This window comes from Mustelus asterias, unplaced genomic scaffold, assembly GCF_964213995.1.
Source record: "Mustelus asterias unplaced genomic scaffold, sMusAst1.hap1.1 HAP1_SCAFFOLD_50, whole genome shotgun sequence".
Lineage (NCBI taxonomy): Eukaryota > Metazoa > Chordata > Chondrichthyes > Carcharhiniformes > Triakidae > Mustelus > Mustelus asterias.
Genome location: NW_027590123.1, coordinates 2359687 through 2379417, shown reverse-complemented (window position 1 = coordinate 2379417; position 19731 = coordinate 2359687). Strand labels below are relative to the sequence as shown.

Genomic DNA, 19731 nt, shown 5'->3' with positions numbered 1-19731 from the left:
AAAACAAATGAATTGAATTGAAATACCCCAGCTGCCGGGTTGGAATTTGAACTCCTGTCCCCAGAACATTATTTCTATCTTCTGGAATACTAGCTTAATAACAATATTGCTATACTACCCCTTCGACTGAAATAGCATCACATCTAATAATGGAACAAGTGTACACTCAGCACTTCATCACAGGTTGGTCATGAGCTCAGGTACATGTTGTGGGAATTGAATACACTACAATTTGACTCAAAAATGATGTTGATTCCACTGAGATAAGACTGTTAACAGATCACTGATTGTGTTTTCACATTATGACATTCAGCTCAGTGTGTCTAAACTCTGAGATCTATGTCCAATATTACACTAATGCATTTAATTGTCAGATAAAGTCTTCTCCTAGCCTTGAATCTTATTCTGACACGATGACATTGATTAATGGGAATCCATGTAAAAGTTCCATCAATTCCTAAAATGACATCGGGAAACACGCGAGGCAGAAGGTCGTATGGAGCTTGACGTTCATCCTGTATGAGCTGCATTATCAGAACAGCTGAACGCTGAGTTTGTTTCTCTTAGAGCTGAGCAGTTTATGGGAAACTTAGTATAGAAGGTCAAAGTTATGAATGGAAATGTTTTACTCATTAGGAAGAAATTGTTATCCAATGGCAAGAGGGTCAGTATATAGAAGACACTACTTTATTAGTTATTAATTAACTGAATCATCCCTCTGATTACATTACACCAGTCAATACTTCTATTAATATTGTACCGGACCCAGTTTTTAATGATACGACAGTGGACCCTGTCTCTCTGTATACTGCATCCAGTTGTTTTTCTCGTTATGCTACACTCCGGGCGGCACGGTAGCACAGTGGTTCGCACTGCTGCTTCACAGCTCCAGGGTCCCGGTTTCGATTCCCGGCTCGGGTCACTGTCTGTGTGGAGTTTGCACATTCTCCTCGTGTCTGCGTGGGTTTCCTCCGGGTGCTCCGGTTTCCTCCCACAGTCCAAAGATGTGCGGGTTAGGTTGATTGGCTAGGTTAAAAATTGCCCCTTAGTGTCCTGGGATGTGTATGTTAGAGGGTTTAGCGGGTAAATATGTGGGGGTAGGGCCTGGGTGGGATTGTGGTCGGTGCAGACTCGATGGGCCGAATGGCCTCCTTCTGCACTGTAGGGTTTCTATGATTTCTTCTAGGCCATTTCCCTATGTATGCTACATTAGGTCCTCTCAATTAGTACTAGAGTAGACCACGGATCTGATTATATTACATCGGATCCCATCAATTTTTTCTGTTACATAGGATTTGTCTCTTTACGTTACATCAAAGTCTGTTTCTGTTAATCCAACATACGACCATGAATGTGTTTGTCTGCTGAGATATTATCAATCACGATATACATGGGCATGGCTGTCCAACACCAAGTATACTTGTTTGAAAAAGTAGTTTTATGTTTTGATAATATCTATAAGTAGCTGTGAGAAACGTCTAATTGTTCTGTTATTGTGTGGATAATATTTAGCGTGAACGTTATAACAATTTCTCAGTGACGAACTGGCATTGAGGGACAGGTCAATATCTGAACAATGGTGCAGTGCTCTTTGCAATACCTTCAGGTAACCTCTGTTCTGATACAATTTATAAATTGGATATTGTGTTGTACTGTGTCAATTTGCCACAGATTTTAGCGAAGAAGATTTTCACCTGTTTCATTTCATTAAAAGCATTCAACTGTCAGGGCGTTGGGGAAAGTTACAGAACAAAGAGGTCTGGCGGTGCATGTTCATAGCTCCTTGAAAGTGGAAAGTTTGGAAGAAGGTATTCAGCATGCTTGGTTTCATTGGTCAGAACATTGAATACAGACGTTGGGACGTCTTGTTGAAGTTTTACAAGGCATCGGTAAGGCCACACTTGGAATACCGTGTACAGTTCTGGTCACCTTATTATAGAAAGGATATCATTATACTAGAAAGAGTGCAGAAAATATTTACCAGGATGCTGCCGGGATTTGATGGTTTGAGTTATAAGGAGAGGCTGGATAGACTGGGACTTTTTTTCTCTGGAGCGTAGAAGACTGAGGGGCGATCTTATAGAGGTCTATAAAATAATGAGGGGCATAGGTCAGCTAGAAAATCAATATCTTTACCCAAAGGCAGGGGTGTCTAAAACTAGAGGGCATAGGTTTAATCTGAGAGGGGAGAGATACAAAGGGTCTGGAGGGGCAATTTTTCACACAGACGGTGGGTGAGTGTCTGGAACAAGCTGCTAGAGGTAGTAGTCGATGCGGGTACAATTTTGTCTTTTAAAAAGCATTTAGACAGTTTCATGGGTAACATAGGTATAGAGGGACACCGCCCAAATGCTCGCAATTGGGACTAGCTTCGGAGTTTTAAAAAAGAGGGCGGCATGGACAAGTTGGGCCGAAGGGCATTGTTTCCATGCTGTAAACCTCTATGACTCTATGATTCTATGACTCTATGATACACTGACAGTGTGACACAGAATTATGTACTCGCAGTACCGCCAGATGGGCTCCCACAGTCTAAATATCTATCCAATAATTAATTGCTCATCTGTTTCAGGGAGAGAAAAAAACGAAATGGCCACAGACAAGTGTTGACAGTTACGTTATGTTTGAATAGAATTTAAAATATATATATATTCTTCAATTTGTATTGTGATCTTCAAAATTATTTTTCAGTTTGGAATGTGTTCATCTGCCTAGTCCCTAAGCTCTGGCATTCCCTCACTAAATCTCCTTATCTCAATTTCCTCATCTTAATCAATCCATAAAACTGTCTCTTTATTGACCATCCTTTTAGTAATCTGTTCAAATATTTCGTTGCACAAAAACAAGATACTGCGGATGCATGGGACCTGAAAAAAAGAAATGCCAGAAACACTCAACAGATCATTCATCTTAAGGGGCGTGGTCTCAGTGTACTTGTCCATCTCTCTCTCTCTCTCCTTCCTCAAGCAGTAAGGATAGGCAACAACACCTCCTCCACGATCATCCTCAAATCCGGTGGCCCACAAGGCTGTGTTCTCGGCCCCCTACTATGCTCCTTATACACATGTGTTTGTGCGGGCAAATTCCCCTCCAATTCGATTTTCAAGTTTGCTGACGACACCATGGTAATTGGTCGGATCTCAAGTAATGACGAGACAGAGTACAGGAATGAGATAGAGAATCTGGTGAACTGGCGCGGCAACAATAATCTCTCCCTCAATGTCAACAAAACAAACGAGATTGTCATCGACTTCAGGAAGCATAAAGGAGAACATGCCCGTGTCTACATTAACGGGGACGAAGTAGAAAGGGCCGAGAGCTTCAAGTTTCTCAGTGTCCAGATCACCAACAACATGTCCTGGTCCCCCCGTGCCGACACTATAGATAAGAACGCCCACCAAATTTCTCAGCAGACGAAGGAAATTTGGCATGTCAGCTACGACTCTCACCAACTTTTTACAGATGCGCCACAGGAAGCATTCTTTCTGGTTGTATCACAGATTAATGACTCCTGCTCTGCCCAAGACCGCAAGGAACTACAAAAGGTCGTGAATGTAGCCCAATACATCTCGCAAACCAGCCTCCCATCCTTTGACTCTGTCTACACTTCCCGCTGTCTCGGCAATGTAGCCAGCATAATTAAGGACCCCACGCACACCTGTCTTTCTCTCTTCCACCTTCTTCCTTCGGGAAAATGATACAAATGTCTGAAGTCACGTATGAACCGACTCAAGAACAGCTTCTTCCCTGCTGCTGTCAGACTTATGAATGGATTTATCTTGCATTAAGTTGATTTTTCTCTACACCCTAGCTCTAACTGTATCACTACATTCGGCACTCTCTCGTGGCCTTCTCTTTGAACTGTATGTTTTGTCTGTATAGCGCGCAAGAAACAATATATTTCACTGTATGTTAATACATGTGACAATAGTAAATCAAATCAAGTCAAATCAGTCAACATTGCAGTTCATCCTATCGGATTCGTAACATTAGATCAGATATCGTTATTACTGAATTAGGCTATGATTCCGTAGAACCTACGGTTGACCATTTTTTTCTCACTATAGTACGACCATGTATATGCTTATATTTCACTTTATATTCAGTTTAATTTCATTACGCTGTCCCTCCTTCAGTTATTACTGCATTGAGCAATGTAATATTTTTGCTGCACAGGAGTTGTCTCAGTTATGGCTCTTCTAGACCATGTCTCATTTTGTCTTTCTTTCAGCACTGTATCTGTGTATATAACGCAATCTGAAGTTTAATTTATTAATGCACTGGATCTTGCTTCTATAAGGGCTACAATTAACCCTGTCTCAGTTATTACTGTACTTGACAGTGTTCACTGCAATAACACACTCTTGTACAGTAATGCAGTAGGCCATGCCGCTTAATATAGAACATAGAACAGTACAGCACAGAACAGGCCCTTCGGCCCACGATGTTGTGCCGAGCTTTATCTGAAACCAAGATCAAGCTATCCCACTCCCTATCATCCTGGTGTGCTCCATGTGCCTATCCAATAACCGCTTAAATGTCCCTAAAGTGTCTGACTCCACTATCACTGCAGGCAGTCCATTCCACACCCCAACCACTCTCTGCGTAAAGAACCTACCTCTGATATCCTTCCTATATCTCCCACCATGAACCCTATAGTTATGCCCCCTATGCTCCATCCACCCGAGGAAATAGTCTTTGAACGTTCACTCTATCTGCATTTGACTCATTTGAATTATTATTGCAATAGACTTTGTATCTGTTTACATTATATTATATACCACTTCCCTTATTAATGCACGAAGACATACCTTGATATATGCTACAAATCATCATTTTTGAGCAGCTGTTGCTTAGGAAAGAGCCCACTGATGTTAAAATCGGCTCCATCTCAGATGTTATTGTGTTAGGTTCTATGTCATGCAATACTGAAAGCATCCGTGCCTTACTTTGTGTTACATTGGATTCTAATAATAAAGCAGACACTCTCTCAGTTATTACTTTTCTATAAAATGCCTCTGATAGATAGAAAGGGAGAAAGGGATAAAGAACGAGTTAGCAGGGCCGCACTGTGGCACAGTCGTTAGCACTGCTGCTTCACGGCACCAGTGATCTGAGTTCAATTCCCGTCTTGGGTCACTGTCCCATGTGAACTTTGCACGTTCTCCCTGTATTTGTGTCATCTTCCTCCGGGTGCTCCAGTTTCCTCCCACAGTCCAAGGATGTGCTGGTTAGGTGCATTGTACATGCTAAATTCTCCATCAGTGTACTCGAACAGGCGCCGGAGTGTGGCGACTTGGGGATTTTCACGGTAACTTCATTACAGTGTTAATGCAAGCCGCTGTGACTGATAATTCAACTTTAAACGAATAGGTAGATACTACCTTTAAAAATGTATTATATTTGTGTGGATGAAAGGGGTTGGAAGAATGCGTTTCGCCCTGTTAATAACTATCCGGCGTTGCGTATAATATCTAATTGCTCTCGTTGTGTGTAATACTTTGTTGAAAGCATGGGATGAATCTTGCAACATCCTCTTGTTGAAAAGAGATTGAGGAACATAATAAACGAATGCCACATTGCACTGCAAATGGGCACTGAGGCGCAACTTAGCAAGGCCACTCCACCGAACCTCTACATCTTTGGACTATGGTAAGAAAGCGTTGAACCTGGAGGAAACGCAGGCACACATGGAGTGAATGTGCAAACTCCACACAAACAGTTACCCAAGGCCGAAATGGAACCCGTGTCCGTAATACTCAGGTAACAGTCCTAACCACTGTATAAATAATTGCAATTACCTTTAAACATCTTATGGTAATTTATTCAGTATTTACTTGCGTATTCTATGCCTCAGTCAATACCTAAAGTTAATGAATTATCCTGGACGCTCTTGAATGTGATGTACAGCTGGCCATTCCGCTGCCAAGGCAATGCATCTTTCAAATGATTCACTGAACTTCTCTCCTCTCTTTCTCTGTCTCAGACTGCACCTAAATCAGATAACCTACCTTCTCTCTCTCAGTCTCCTTTAACTCATATTACTCAGGTACTCAGGAGCCGCGTCTGGCTGCCAGTTTAAAAAAATGTTTTTTTTTGCTTAATGCACCTTGTGACTGAAAAGATGCAGCATAAAATCTCATCAGAGGAAAATTCGGAACAGCCCAGTTCACTCACATAACCTCTCTCCTCGATTTCTCTCACATAACACGTAATACATTTAAACTTTCTATTTTAGAAGACCTCTGGGGGGAAAATGTTGCTTTAATTTTCCATCAATAATAGCCCTCTGTCCATCTGCTCGTTAATTAATCTGTTCAAACCACAAACATAATCATTTGTTTATAGAAACCTACAGTGCAGAAGGAGGCCATTTGGCCCATCGAGTCTGAACCGACCACAATCCCATCCAGACCTTATCCGCATAACCCCATGCGTTTCCCCTATCTAGTCCCCCTGACACTAAGGGGCAATTTAGCATGGCCAATCCAACTAAACCGCACATCTTTGGAGTGTGGCAGGAAACTGGAGCGCCCGGAGGAAACCCACGCAAACACAGGGAGAATGTGCAAACTCCACACAGACCGTGACCCAAGGAAGCGGGAATCGAACGCAGGTCCCAGGCGCTGTGAGGCAGCAATGTTAACAACTGTATCACCGTGCCACCCCAAAAGCGTTTGAGTTGATGTAAGATCTGATTCCCTAATTTATTGATTCATTAAAATGGGAATGGAGGTGAATGTAACTTTGAGACGGGCAGCAATCTGTTTGGTTGCTCTTGATGCTTTCACAATGAATTCACCCTCACAGGCAGGAAGACTGTTCTCGATGATAACACCAAAGTGGCCCCAGTTGTTTCATTCTCAGGTAACACAACTTCCTGTTTCTCTGCTGCCGGTTCCAAACCGCACATCTCACTTCTGAGCAGAAAATAAATCCAGGAGCCACAATCTGTTGAGAACATCTGTCAGTGTGGCCTATATCTGTCCACAGAGTCGCGGCAGAGTCACACAGATCACATTGCGGTGACATTTACAAATGAGTCTGTTGTGATCTGTTTAGAGTTTCCATTCCCGGACATAACCGGATGGTCCGTGGATCAGTCACTGAGTCTCCCAGGTTCTATGAAGGAAGGAAATGATAGCTGTTATCTTTCATTATTTTATCATTTTCTCTCAATGCCTTATCTCTTTTTTGTTCCTCAGCTTTTATCTGTCAGCCCCCCATTTTTCTTTCTCCTAATTCTCCCGACATCTCGCTCCATTTCTTTGTGAGTCTTTTCAACACTTTTATTAGTGTTCAAAATCATGAGGTTGTGAGTGGGGTAATTAAGAGAGAATATTTCAACTGGGAGAAGGGTCGGTAACCAGGGGGCACAGAGTTATTTAATTGAACGGGGAGACAGAAATATGATTGTTTATTTTTACGCGGGAGTTTGCATGAGCAGGAATGAACAGCTGGAAAATGTGATGGAATCAGATTTCACAGTAACGTTGGAAAACAAATTAGATAAATCCTTGATGCGGTTAAAATTTGAAGGATTTTTGAGAATGAGACCATTTGAATGGTTCACCTATATCATTGCCCTGGCATTCCTTTTGTATCTATTCCTGTCCTTGATTGAAACTGAATAAAATGCAATATTTATACATGTGTTGTATTGTGCTAATCTTATCTTTTGACAACACTTCGGTTTGTGTATCTGGATCCATGATTGCCGGGAACCATTCCAAAATTCATTGCTATTTACAAACCATCACTTTGAGCAAATTGGCATTGGATCGCACTTGTCTCGGACCAGTACATTTACCCTTAACATTTGTTGCACTGCTTTTTTCCTCCGATGAGGTTTTCATATTTAGTCTTTTCGGTCATCACATGTCCTAATTCTGCTGTAACTGTGGAACTGTTGGTAAGAATGCGAAGAAACGGATTATTTTTTGTTCCTCTGACAAGTGCACTATTGTTACCTCAGATTACAGAAATTTATGGAGTCCGCCATGATTGTCCCCCCTTCGGAATACCAGCTCTTAGTCAGGTGAAGTCAGTCATCCCTGCGTTTGTCATCAGGTTTCCAATCCGTGTTTACCACACACATCCCTGCATCACTCACCATTGCAAAGAAACCTGCGCTGAGGCTCTAGAAATGATTCTTTCCACATATCAGGTCCCAGTCTGACTCAAGGCCCAGCTGAATCGGATTGTGATATCCTCGAGCCAGTCATTCAAATTATAATGTTCTAATTCTCGATCATTATTTTTGAAAACCTTTACCCAATCAGTTGTGAATTAGAACCTATATCTAGTTTTGTTACATTTGACATCCGCCAGTTATTTTTGGACAAATTATTTTTTCTCGAATGATCACACGCACAAAAAATGTTTACTTAAGTGTTATATCAAGTTCTGTCTCGTATTCTATATGTCTCATACATTGGATTATATGAATATCCCGGCCAGTTTATGTTGTCATTGCGCTGGCATATCTGTCTATATTAGATTAGATTCTTTCTGTTATTAATTTTTAATCATTAATGGGATGTGGGCATTACTGGCATCCGGTGCCCTTCTGTAATTGTCCCGACAAAGTGGTGATGAGCTGCCATGTTGAACCGCTGCACTCCATGTTCACCAGCCCGTATCACTGTTTATACCACGCAAGGTCTGGCCACCCTTCTGATACACCTGACCCTGATTCATCTTATTATCTCGACTATACAACTTATAGACAGTAGAACATGTTTAAGGTTGTTACCATGGAATTGGTGAATGTAACTTTTAAACACAAATATTGAAACTTCTCTGGAGAGGAGCAGATGTTTCAATCCTTTGCATCAATAGGAATAAGAGGTCTGAGAATTGCAGTTATAATTATCTCCTGTCGGCTATATATCCTGGTTCATCTTCGGCATCATTTTCACAAATCAGCACATATTCGAGTCTTATATCAGGAATTTCAGTGAGACAATGAGAAGATCATTTTCCAGTAATCTCCTCGCCATTTGACATGTGAGTTATTCATTTTCCAACTGATCTCTAAAGACAAATAAGTCAACGCTGGGAACAAAATAGTCAGTCTGAAATCATTTTGTAAACAAGAGCACAAAACAGAATGGTTGCCAATAAATAATTACAGTATTAACTATTCTTCAATTGAAATACATGAACTGTTTAGGGTTTTCATACACTCATGGAAGGCGGAAATAGATTGAAGGTTATCACTGGGAAAATTGAAGGGAATTTGCTAAATGAAAGTTCATTTCTCCAAAGGGGGTTTTTAGAAAATAGATTATTTTAAATAAGCAGACAAATATTTAAGGAGGGAAATGATGTGGTATTTCTTAGACATAGAGCCATATGATCCCTATTGTGCAGAAAAAGGTCACCTGGTCCATCGAGTCTGCATCCCACCCAGGCCTTCCTCAGTTCATGAGATATAGAAGGAGAATCAAGTCATTCGGCCCAAATTTCCTTCTACCCTATCCCATTCTACCCTTCCTTCTACCCTATCCCCGATAGCCCCGCACATTTACCATGGCTGATCCACGTAACCTACACATCTTTGGACACTAAGGGGCAATTTCCGAGTGCAAAAATTATTTATGCAGTACCTGCACTAATATGAATGGAGGCTGGGTTCAGTTCAGTAATTACTGAGGGAGGATCTCGTGTATTAGTAACTAGCGTGGTGCTTTCTAATATAAACAGAGACATGCAGCTGTAATAACGACAGGATTTATTCTATTATAGGCGGAGACAATGTGCACAATAATTTCAACTGAGGCAGGTTCTAGTGTAATGTAAACTCGTATAGGTGCTATCAGAATATAGGGACATGATCTCGCGTGATATAAACAGAGATGTGGCCCAGTGGAATAAAAAGTGAGGCAATGCAGAGTAAAGTAATAATTGAGAGAGGGTGATGTGCAAAATGACCAGCGGTATGGTTTAGCGCATAATAAAGGACAGAACATCAAACGTAATAAAACTGACACCGGGCCGAGAATAATTTTGTCTGATTCTGGGCATTGTATAACATAAAATGAGACAAAGCCTGACACAGTAATTTCAGGATGTGGAGATGCCGGCGTTGGACTGGGGTAAACACAGTAAGAAGTTTAACAATACCAGGTTAAAGTCCAACAGGTTTATTTGGTAGCAAAAGCCACACAAGCTTTCGAGGCTCTGAGCCCCTTCTTCAGGTGAGTGGACGTATCACTCACCTGAAGAAGGGGCTCAGAGCCTCGAAAGCTTGTGTAATTTCAGACCAAGGCCTTAGATTGATATAAGCTTTGACGGGGCAAGTGCATCAATAAATGAAACTTGAAATAAAACAAGAATTACAGAGACAGGATGCTGTTCGCTATAAACAGGGGGGTGAACTGGTGCAGGAGTGATTGAGACATTGTCGATTTTTTATATAGGTTTTTATGCAGGTTCCAGCAATGCAATAACTGAGACAGAGCCTCGTGTAATAAAAACAGTAACGTGTTCTGGTGCAGCGTCAGAAGAGAGAGGGTCAAGTGACGTAACAACAGAGACATGGAGAATCATGACATCAGCCGAGAATTAATTCCGTGCTGCCGCAACTGCCAGAATGCACGGTGTGATATCAGCTAAGGCTTTGTTCAGTATAATAACAACTGGGATTTTGATGAGGACGGATCAACTCAGAATTATTGTCGTATTATCAGAAATAGGGTTTCGTGTCATATAAACTGGGTCGAGTTTACGATGGGCAAAGTCCATGGCAGCAATAATTGAGACAATCTCAGTTTTGTGTCGTGCCAAAAGTCACGGTTTCACTGCCATCTACTGGACAACCTTTGCTATTGCAGATGTTGTGAAAAGCTGATTTTAGTTGCTGTTTCTTATTCTTTCATTGGCTGTATAATCAGCTGGCAAGGCCAGCAATTGTTGGTAATCGCTAATTCTCTGAATTTATTGGTCTTCTAGACCACCACAGAAGGCAGGTAGCGCCAACCACTTGGAGGCCTGGAGTCACCCATGGGTCAAACTGGGGAAGGATGGAAGCTTTCCTTTTCTACAGGGCATTAGCGAATCTGATGTGTTTTCTGTAACAGCCACAATTAAGGAAACGAACTTTAAATTCAAAATTGCAATTGCATTTTAAATCTCACGTTCTGTTGTAGTTGTATTTGAATTGCCTCCACTCCGAATTACTAGCCCAGTGATATTACCACTATGCCACTGTCTCCCCTTTCAAGATTCATAGAGCACTTACAACAGTGAAGAAGGCCTTTTGACCCATCGTGTATCTGTTTGCCCTCTAAAGGAGCAATTCAACCAATAACACTCTCTACCCCACAGTCCAGCATTTTGTTCATTTTCAGACAATAATTCAATCCCATTTAGAAACCATCAATTGGCGCTGCCTGCACCAGACTCTCAAACAGCACATTCCAAATCTGAGTCACTCACTGTTTGAAATGTTTTCTGTTATGTCTCTATGCTTCTTTTGCCAATTAACTTCGACCCACACCCTCTGTACAAGATCCTTCTACCAGTTAACGGTTCCTCTCTATCGACTCTCTCCAGACAACTCAGGATTTTGAATGCCTCAATCAGAACATAATAAGAACATAAGAACTAGGAGCAGGAGTAGGTCATCTGTCCCCTCGAGCCTGCTCCGCCATTCAATAAGATATTTTCGTGGACTCAGCTCCACTTACCCGCCCGCTCACCATAATCCTTAATTCTTTTACTGTTCAAAAATTGATCTATCCTTGCCGTACAAACCATCAATGAGGTAGCCTCAACTGCTTCACTGGGCAGGGAGTTCTACAGATTCACAACCCTTTGTATGAAGAAGTTCCTCCTCAACTCAGTCCTAAATCGGGTGCTGTGGTTTCCTCCAACAGTCCAAAGATGTGCGGATTAGGTGGATTGGCCATGATAAATTGACCCTTAGTGTCAGGGAGATTCTGTGTGCGGTTACGGGAATAGGGCCTCGGTGGAATTGTGGTCGGTACAGACTCTCTGGGCCGAATGGCCTCCTTCTCTACTGTAGGAGTTCTATGATTCTATGATCTCCAGATGTATCAGTCTTTGCAGGTTGCCGTGTGTGTACCTGTTTCCAATATGCGGCTGTGCTGTCCACGGGAGGGCGATCTCTGATCACTTATGAAAGATCACGATCACCTTCGAATGGAAGCGCCTGTTTGAAGATGAAAAAATGGGCGGAGAGATGGAGTCACCTTCGATCTCATAACATCCCCCTGACTGTTTCAACTTCGCCAATTGCAGATCTGATGCAAACAGTGATCAGTCGCTCTGTTCCTGGTGTTCAAACTCATGGGGGTGAAACTCTGTCTCACTCTGGTTATTTTCCTGATTTTGGTCTGTCATTTTGAACTTCTGCTTGAAATCCGCCAGTCACCATATTCATTCCCCATTTCCATCTCGAGGCGATTATTCCGTTGTTGTTACTCCTAACCCGCTGCGCGTCTGTTGTCTATTTTCAGACATGAGTAACGGTGACTCAGTGTCCCAGTCAGAACCAGCAGCTGAAGCATCACAGGGTGAAGATTCAGCAATACCCTGCAGTTACTCGGTACCGAGTTCAACTATACAACATTACCTGTTCTGGTATCGCCGGTATACACACCGAACTCCTCATTAATTGCTCAGAGCCGCTAATTTACCGATACGGCTCCAAGTTTTGAACACTTCAACGGGAATCTCAACCTGAAACAAAGTTCTTTTCACTTGCCCATGAAAGATTTGAAGGTGACAGACAGCGCCGTGTATTACTGTGCACTGAGAGCTAAAGTAAAGGAGGCTCCCGCGGGCCTCATACAACATCTGGCACAGGTCGATAATCAATGATTCATTGTCAGGACAACACGTGGGGTTAAAGATCAGAGAATAATTACTCATAGTGAGCGTGACAAGACAGCGACGTCTGAGGGTTTTCCCTCACTGAAGTTAATGATTGTCACTGTTGGGAAATCTGACATATGTTTACTCATATTACTATCAGATCAAGTCCAATCGTTCCCCGATTCCATTCACACAAACCCGCAGATCTCCCAGGTGAACGATGTCATCAATCTGTACTTTAAATGTTCCAGAGCAGTTAACTGTGTGACAGACCACACCTTTCAAAATTGGCCCTGGGGTTTTCACTCTAGGTTTTCGCCTCTCCCAGGAGATCACATGGTCTGGAATGGGGGGGTAGGGGTGAGTTAATAGGTTGTGATGAACAAAGCATCATAGCTGTGAGGGACAGCTCGGGGATAGGATATTAGTATGTAGATAGGCTGGAAAATTGGGCGGGGATCCTGGATTCAGGATTCAATCCTGGACCGGGGAGCGGCGCGGGCTTGGAGGGCCGAAGGGCCTGTTCCTGTGCTGTATTGTTCTTTGTTCTTTGTTCTCTGATCAAATATCAAAGGCAGGTTCAGAGTTGACACATGTTGAAGTCGCTGGGTTATATTTGTTGACTGTAACATGTGTACTTTACAAACAAAAGCCCCTAGTTGCAAACAGTCGAGGTAACAACATTGGACGGATATTTTGCTGGTGCTTAAAGTCCACAAATGCTGATGCGTTGAGTTATTTAAACAACTTCGGCTTTCACTCGAGGTGTCAGAACTGCTTTGCAGAAAGTTAAACAATTTTTATTTTGCTCTGTACTAACGTGCAGGCTCGTTGGTCTAGGGGTATGATTCTCGCTTAGGGTATCTCACCCCATTAGCATGCGAGAGGTCCCGGGTTCAAATCCCGGATGAGCCCCTCATTTGTTCCGTTTTGACCAAAATATTGTGTTCAAAAGGCGATATTGTGATTTGTTTCAGGTGCAAACGGCGGGATGGCTTTCTGCTGACTGGCTCCGAAAAAGAGTCAGAAAGGCACAGAATTTTACAGCACGGATAGTGCCCACTTGGTCACCCACATGGCAGGCGCGGACACCCATCATGTCTGCGCCTGCCACGTGACAGCTGGGCGGGAAGCGTTCGTTCTGATTCTCGCTCCACAGATACTTCCAGAAGTACTGACATAACCCAGTATTTTCTGTTTTTATTTCCGATTTTGAAAGTCCGCAGTGTGCTGCATTATATTAGACTTTGGGCTGACAAGTGGCAAGTAACATTCGCGCCACACAAATGCAAGACAATGTCCATCACCAATAAGAGAAAATCTAACCATCGCCTCTTGACAGTCAATGGTTGTTCCATCACTGAATCCCCCATTGTTAACATCCTTACGGTTACCATTGACCAGATACTCAATTGGACTCGGCACATAAGCACAATGGCTACAAGAGCAGATCAGAGGCCAGGAATACTGCGGCGAAAAACTCACCTCCTGACTCCCCAGAGCCTGTCCACCATCTACAAGGCACAGGTCAGGAGCGTGATGGAACATTCCCACCTCGCCTGGATGGGTGCAGCTCCAACAACACTCAAGAAGATTGACATTATCCAGGACAAAGCAGCCCGCTTGATTGGCACCACATCCACAAGCATTCAATCCCACCACAGCCGATGCTCAGTAGCAGCGATGTGTATCTAAAAGATACACAGTAGCAATTCACCAAAGATCCTTAGACAGCACCTCCGAAACCCACGACCACTTCCATCCAGAAGGAAAAGGGTAGTAGACACATGGGAACATCACCACCTGCAAGTTCTCCTACAAGTCACTCACCATCCTGACTTGGAATTATATTGCCATTCCTTAGCATGGCCTTATTCTGTGGTGTACTCATTTTCTGATTTAGTGCGTACCTCACCCTGAGGCCGTGAACCGCAAAGTATTTTCTCATTTCTCATTTCTGTCATCTCTTCCTCAATGTCAACAAAACGGAGATTGTCATTGACTTCAGAAAGCGTAGAGGAGAACATGCCCCTGTCTCCATCAAAGGGGACGAAGTAGAAAGGGTCGAGAGCTTCAGGTTTTTAGGTCTCCAGATCACCACCAACCTGTCCTGGCCTCCCATGCCGACACTATAGTGAAGAAAGCCCATCAACGCCTCTACTTTCTCAGAAGACTTAGGAAATTTGGCAGGTCAGCTACGACTGTCACCAAGGTTTACAGGTGCACCATAGAAAACATTATTTCTAGTTGTATCACAGCTTGATATGGCTCCTGCTCTGCCCAAGACCGCAATAAACTACAAAGGGCTGTGAATGTAGCCCAATCCGTCACTCAAACCAGCCTCCCATCCATTGATTCTGTCGACGCTTCCTGCTGCATCGGCAAAGCAGCCAGCATACTTAAGGATCCCACGCACCGCGGACATTCTCTCTTCCACCTTCTTCCTTCGAGAGAAAGATACAGAAGTCTGAGGTCACGTACTAGCCGACTCAAGAACAGCTTTTTCCCTGCTGCCATCATACTTTTGAATGGACATTACCTTGCATTAAGTTGATCTTTCTCTACACCCTAACAGTGAACGTAATACCACATTCTGCACTCTCCCGTTTCCTTCTCTATGAACAGTACGCTTTGTCTGTATAGCGCGCAAGATAAAATGCTTTTCACTGTATACTAATAGATTTGACAATAATAAATAAAACCAAATCAAATCGTTGCATTTCTCCTGACTTCCAGACTATTCCAGTTGTTACATTTTCTCCCTCCTGAGATTCAGTCGTTTCAAATTCCTACATTTTTCACCTTTTCCTGTTGTAATGAAAGGCCATGGACGTAAAAGATGAGCTTTGTTTCCCTGTCCACAAATTCTGCCTGAATTCCTAAGTTTCTGCAGCATCTTCCGCCTTCGCTGCAGTTATCTGATCGGCTTTGAATGGCCAAGAGAGCATCTTTTGCTGGGCCTCTGACGGAAATCTTTGTCGCTTCTTTGGACACGGGTGAGGTCCCTGAGGATTTGAGGATAGCGAATGTGGTCCCGTTGTTTAAGAAGGGTAGCAGGGATAACCCAGGAAATTATAGGACGGTGAGCTTGACGTCCGTGGTAGGGAGGTTTTTGGACAGGATTCTTAGAGACAGGATGTATGTGCATTTAGAACGGAACAATCTCATTAGTGACAGACAGCATCGTTTTGTAAGAGGGAGGTCGTGTCTTACAAATTTGGTGGAGTTTTTTGAGGAAGTGACAAAAATGGTTGATGAAGGAAGGGCCGTGGATGTCGTCTATATGGATTTCAGTAAGGCATTTGACAAAGTCCCACATGGCAGGTTGGTTAAGAAGGTTAAGGCTCATGGGATACAAGGAGAAGTGGCTAGATGGGTGGAGAACTGGCTTGGCCATAGGAGACAGAGGGTAGTGGTCGAAGGGTCTTTTTCCGGCTGGAGGTCTGTGACCAGTGGTGTTCCGCAGGGCTCTGTACTGGGACCTCTGCTATTTGTGATATATATAAATGATTTGGAAGAAGGTGTAACTGGTGTAATCAGCAAGTTTGCGGATGACACGAAGATGGCTGGACTTGCGGATAGCGAAGAGCATTGTCGGGCAATACAGCAGGACATAGATAGGCTGCAAAATTGGGCGGAGAGGTGGCAGATGGAGTTTAATCCGGATGAATCTGAAGTGATGCATTTTGGAAGAAATAATGTAGGGAGGAGTTATACAATAAATGGCAGAGTCATCAGGAGTATAGAAACACAGAGGGACCTAGGTATGCAAGTCCACAAATCCTTGAAGGTGGCAACACAGGTGGAGAAGGTGGTGAAGAAGGCATATGGTATGCTTGCCTTTATAGGACGGGGTATAGAGTATAAAAGCTGGAGTCTGATGATGCAGCTGTATAGAACGCTGGTTAGGCCACATTTGGAGTACTGCGTCCAGTTCTGGTCGCCGCACTACCAGAAGGACGTGGAGGCGTTAGAGAGAGTGTAGAGAAGGTTTACCAGGATGTTGCCTGGTATGGAGGGTCTTAGCAATGAGGAGAGATTGGGTAGACTGGGGTTGTTCTCCCTGGAAAGACGGAGAATGAGGGGAGATCTAATAGAGGTGTACAAGATTATGAAGGGTATAGATAGGGTGAACAGTGGGAAGCTTTTTCCCAGGTCGGAGGTGACGATCACGAGGGGTCACGGGCTCAAGGTGAGAGGGGCGAAGTATAACTCAGATATCAGAGGGACGTTTTTTACACAGAGGGTGGTGGGGGCCTGGAATGCGCTGCCAAATAGGGTGGTGGAGGCAGGCACGCTGACATCGTTTAAGACTTACCTGGATAGTCACATGAGCAGCCTGGGAATGGAGGGATACAAACGATTGGTCTAGTTGGACCAAGGAGCGGCACAGGCTTGGAGGGCCGAAGCGCCTGTTTCCTGTGCTGTACTGTTCTTTGTTCTTTGTTCTTTTCTTTCAATCAGTGGCTGCTTAGAGGCTTATTGGTGTAGGGGTATGAATCGCATTTTGGTATGCCTTAACCACCGAGATCCCGAGTTGAAATCCGAGACTCGCCCTACTGTTTCTTCTTATCCCTGTTACATCAAAACATCGAAAGCAGGAGTAGGTCATTGGAACATCATCTACCATTCATTGTTGTCATGCCTGATAATCAAATTCAATACCCTGACCCGCCATTTAGCCCCAAGAGCTATATTAAACTTCTCTTGAAATCATAGTGTTTGGCCTCAACTACTTTCTGTGGGAGTGAACTCTGCAGATTCACCACTCTCTGGCTGAAGGAAGTCTCTTCGTCTCAGCCATTATCCTCAAACTATAATCCCTAGTTCTGGACTCCCACTAACGAGAACATTCTTTCTGAATCTACCCTGTTTCATCCGTTCAGAATGTTATAAGGTTCCATTAGAATCATAGAATCCCTGCAGTACAGAACGAGGCCAATTCGGCCCATCAAATCTGTACGGACCACAGTCCCATACAGGCCCCTCTCCTGTAACTCCATGCATTCACCGTGCTAATCCCCCTGACACGAGGGCCAATATAACACGGCCAATCAACATTAGCCGCACATCTTTGGACAATGGGAGGAAACCGGAACACCCGGAGGAAACCCATGCAGATACGGGGAGAATGTGCAAACTCCACACAGACAGTGACCCGATGCCAGATTTGAACCTCGGACCCTGGCGTTTTGAGGCAGCAATGCTCACCAGTGTGCCACCCAAAACATATCTGCCCAGAAATAGCCAGGATTAGTTGGCAAGAAATGCATTTGCCAATGTTGGACACCTAAGTGTTAAAATAAGCCGCATCCCAGAAGGGACGCGAACACACTCTCCCTGGTTTAGGTAGCCAGTGCCTTACGCATTAGGTCACTGGAACTATAGGTGAGCTACTGCTGCAGCTTTAAAAAGCTCTCTATCTCCATCCACATAGACTGTGACTAACCCCATAATCGAAACCAGGTCCCTGGCATTGTGAGCCAGCAGAACTAACCACTGTGCCGCCCTCTCCCACGAAGATTTCATCAGATTTTATGAGCTGCAGATTTTGTTTTTTTTCTTTGCATTGCAGACTTTGGGATTGGTTCACATGGGGTTTCGTTTGAGAACCTGAGCACAAACCGTGAGGAATCTAACAGCACAACACACTCGCTCGAAAATAAATATATGATCAACAGGGTTGGCTATGTAACTTGACATTCATTTTATCTCCATTCACCTCTTCAGCTGGCCGCATGATTATGGGTTCAGAGAGCTGCCTGGATGTTTCTTTTTGTTCATGTGGGTGTCGCTGGCTAGATCAGCATGCACTGCCCATCAGTATTTAGCCTTGAGAAAGTAGTGCTGAGCTGCCTTCTTGAAACGTTGCATCCATTTGTACAGGTACACTTACAGTGCTGTTAGGGAGGGAATTCCACGAATTTGTCCCAATGACAGTGAAGGAACGGCGATATATTTCCAAATCAGAATGCTGAGGGACTTGAGGCTGGTGTTGGCTGTAGGCGTTGGAGGGGGGCGGGGGGGGGGGGGGCGGGGGAGCTGCCAGGTGGAAGCGGTCATGGGTTTGGAAGATGCTGTCTGAAGTGCCTTTGGTGGATTCCTGCATCATGCAGACAAGTGGTGAATATTCTATCGCATTCCTGACTTGTGCCACGTCGATCATGGAACATAGAATATAGAACAGTACAGCACAGAACAGGCCCTTCGGCTCACGATGTTGTGCCGAGCTTTAAGTGAAACCAAGATCAAACTATCCCACTCCCTATCATCCTGGTGTGCTCCATGTGCCCATCCAATAACCGCTTAAATGTTCCTAAAGTGTCTACCTCCACTATCACTGCAGGCAGTCCAGTCCACACCCCAACCACTCTCTGCGTAAAGAACCTACCTCTGATATCCTTCCTATATCTCCCACCATGATGCCTATAGTTATGCCGATCGTGGACTGTTTTTTAGGAGTCAGGAGGTGAGTTACTCCCGCTGGATTCCCATCCTCTGCCCTGCTCTTTTAGCCACTGAATAAACTGATAACATGTGTGCTGAGTCAAAATAGGCGTGTCTTCTTTCCTGCTCAGTTTGTCGTGAATTTTCAGCACTTTTGTCTTTTCCTGAATGTATTTTGAGGCTCAAGTAAGAGCCAATGTCATATGATTGTAAGATACTATATTCAGGTAATATTCAATAGTGGAATCACTGGCGGGAGGGGTACGGTTTCGAGTCATGTTGTTGACGCTGGATTTGACGCTTTGGGAACCAGGGTTCGAATTCCAACACAGCAAGTTAACTCAATTCAAGGCAAAGTACAATTACTGTAAGTGAGTCGAGAAAAATTTAATGATGCAACATTTCCTCACTAAAACGAATATGTTTTGACCATGGCTCTGC

At 43.7% G+C, this 19731-nt stretch overlaps 1 non-coding gene across 1 annotated transcript; it reads left to right on the top strand.

Annotated features, from left to right (window-relative positions):
• The first annotated feature begins 13668 nt into the window (after nt 1-13668).
• Nucleotides 13669-13758, top strand: trnap-agg (transfer RNA proline (anticodon AGG)). The gene is given in 2 exon segments: nt 13669-13704; nt 13723-13758. It is a non-coding gene; the product is annotated as a tRNA-Pro (tRNA).
• Nucleotides 13759-19731: the final 5973 nt, after the last annotated feature.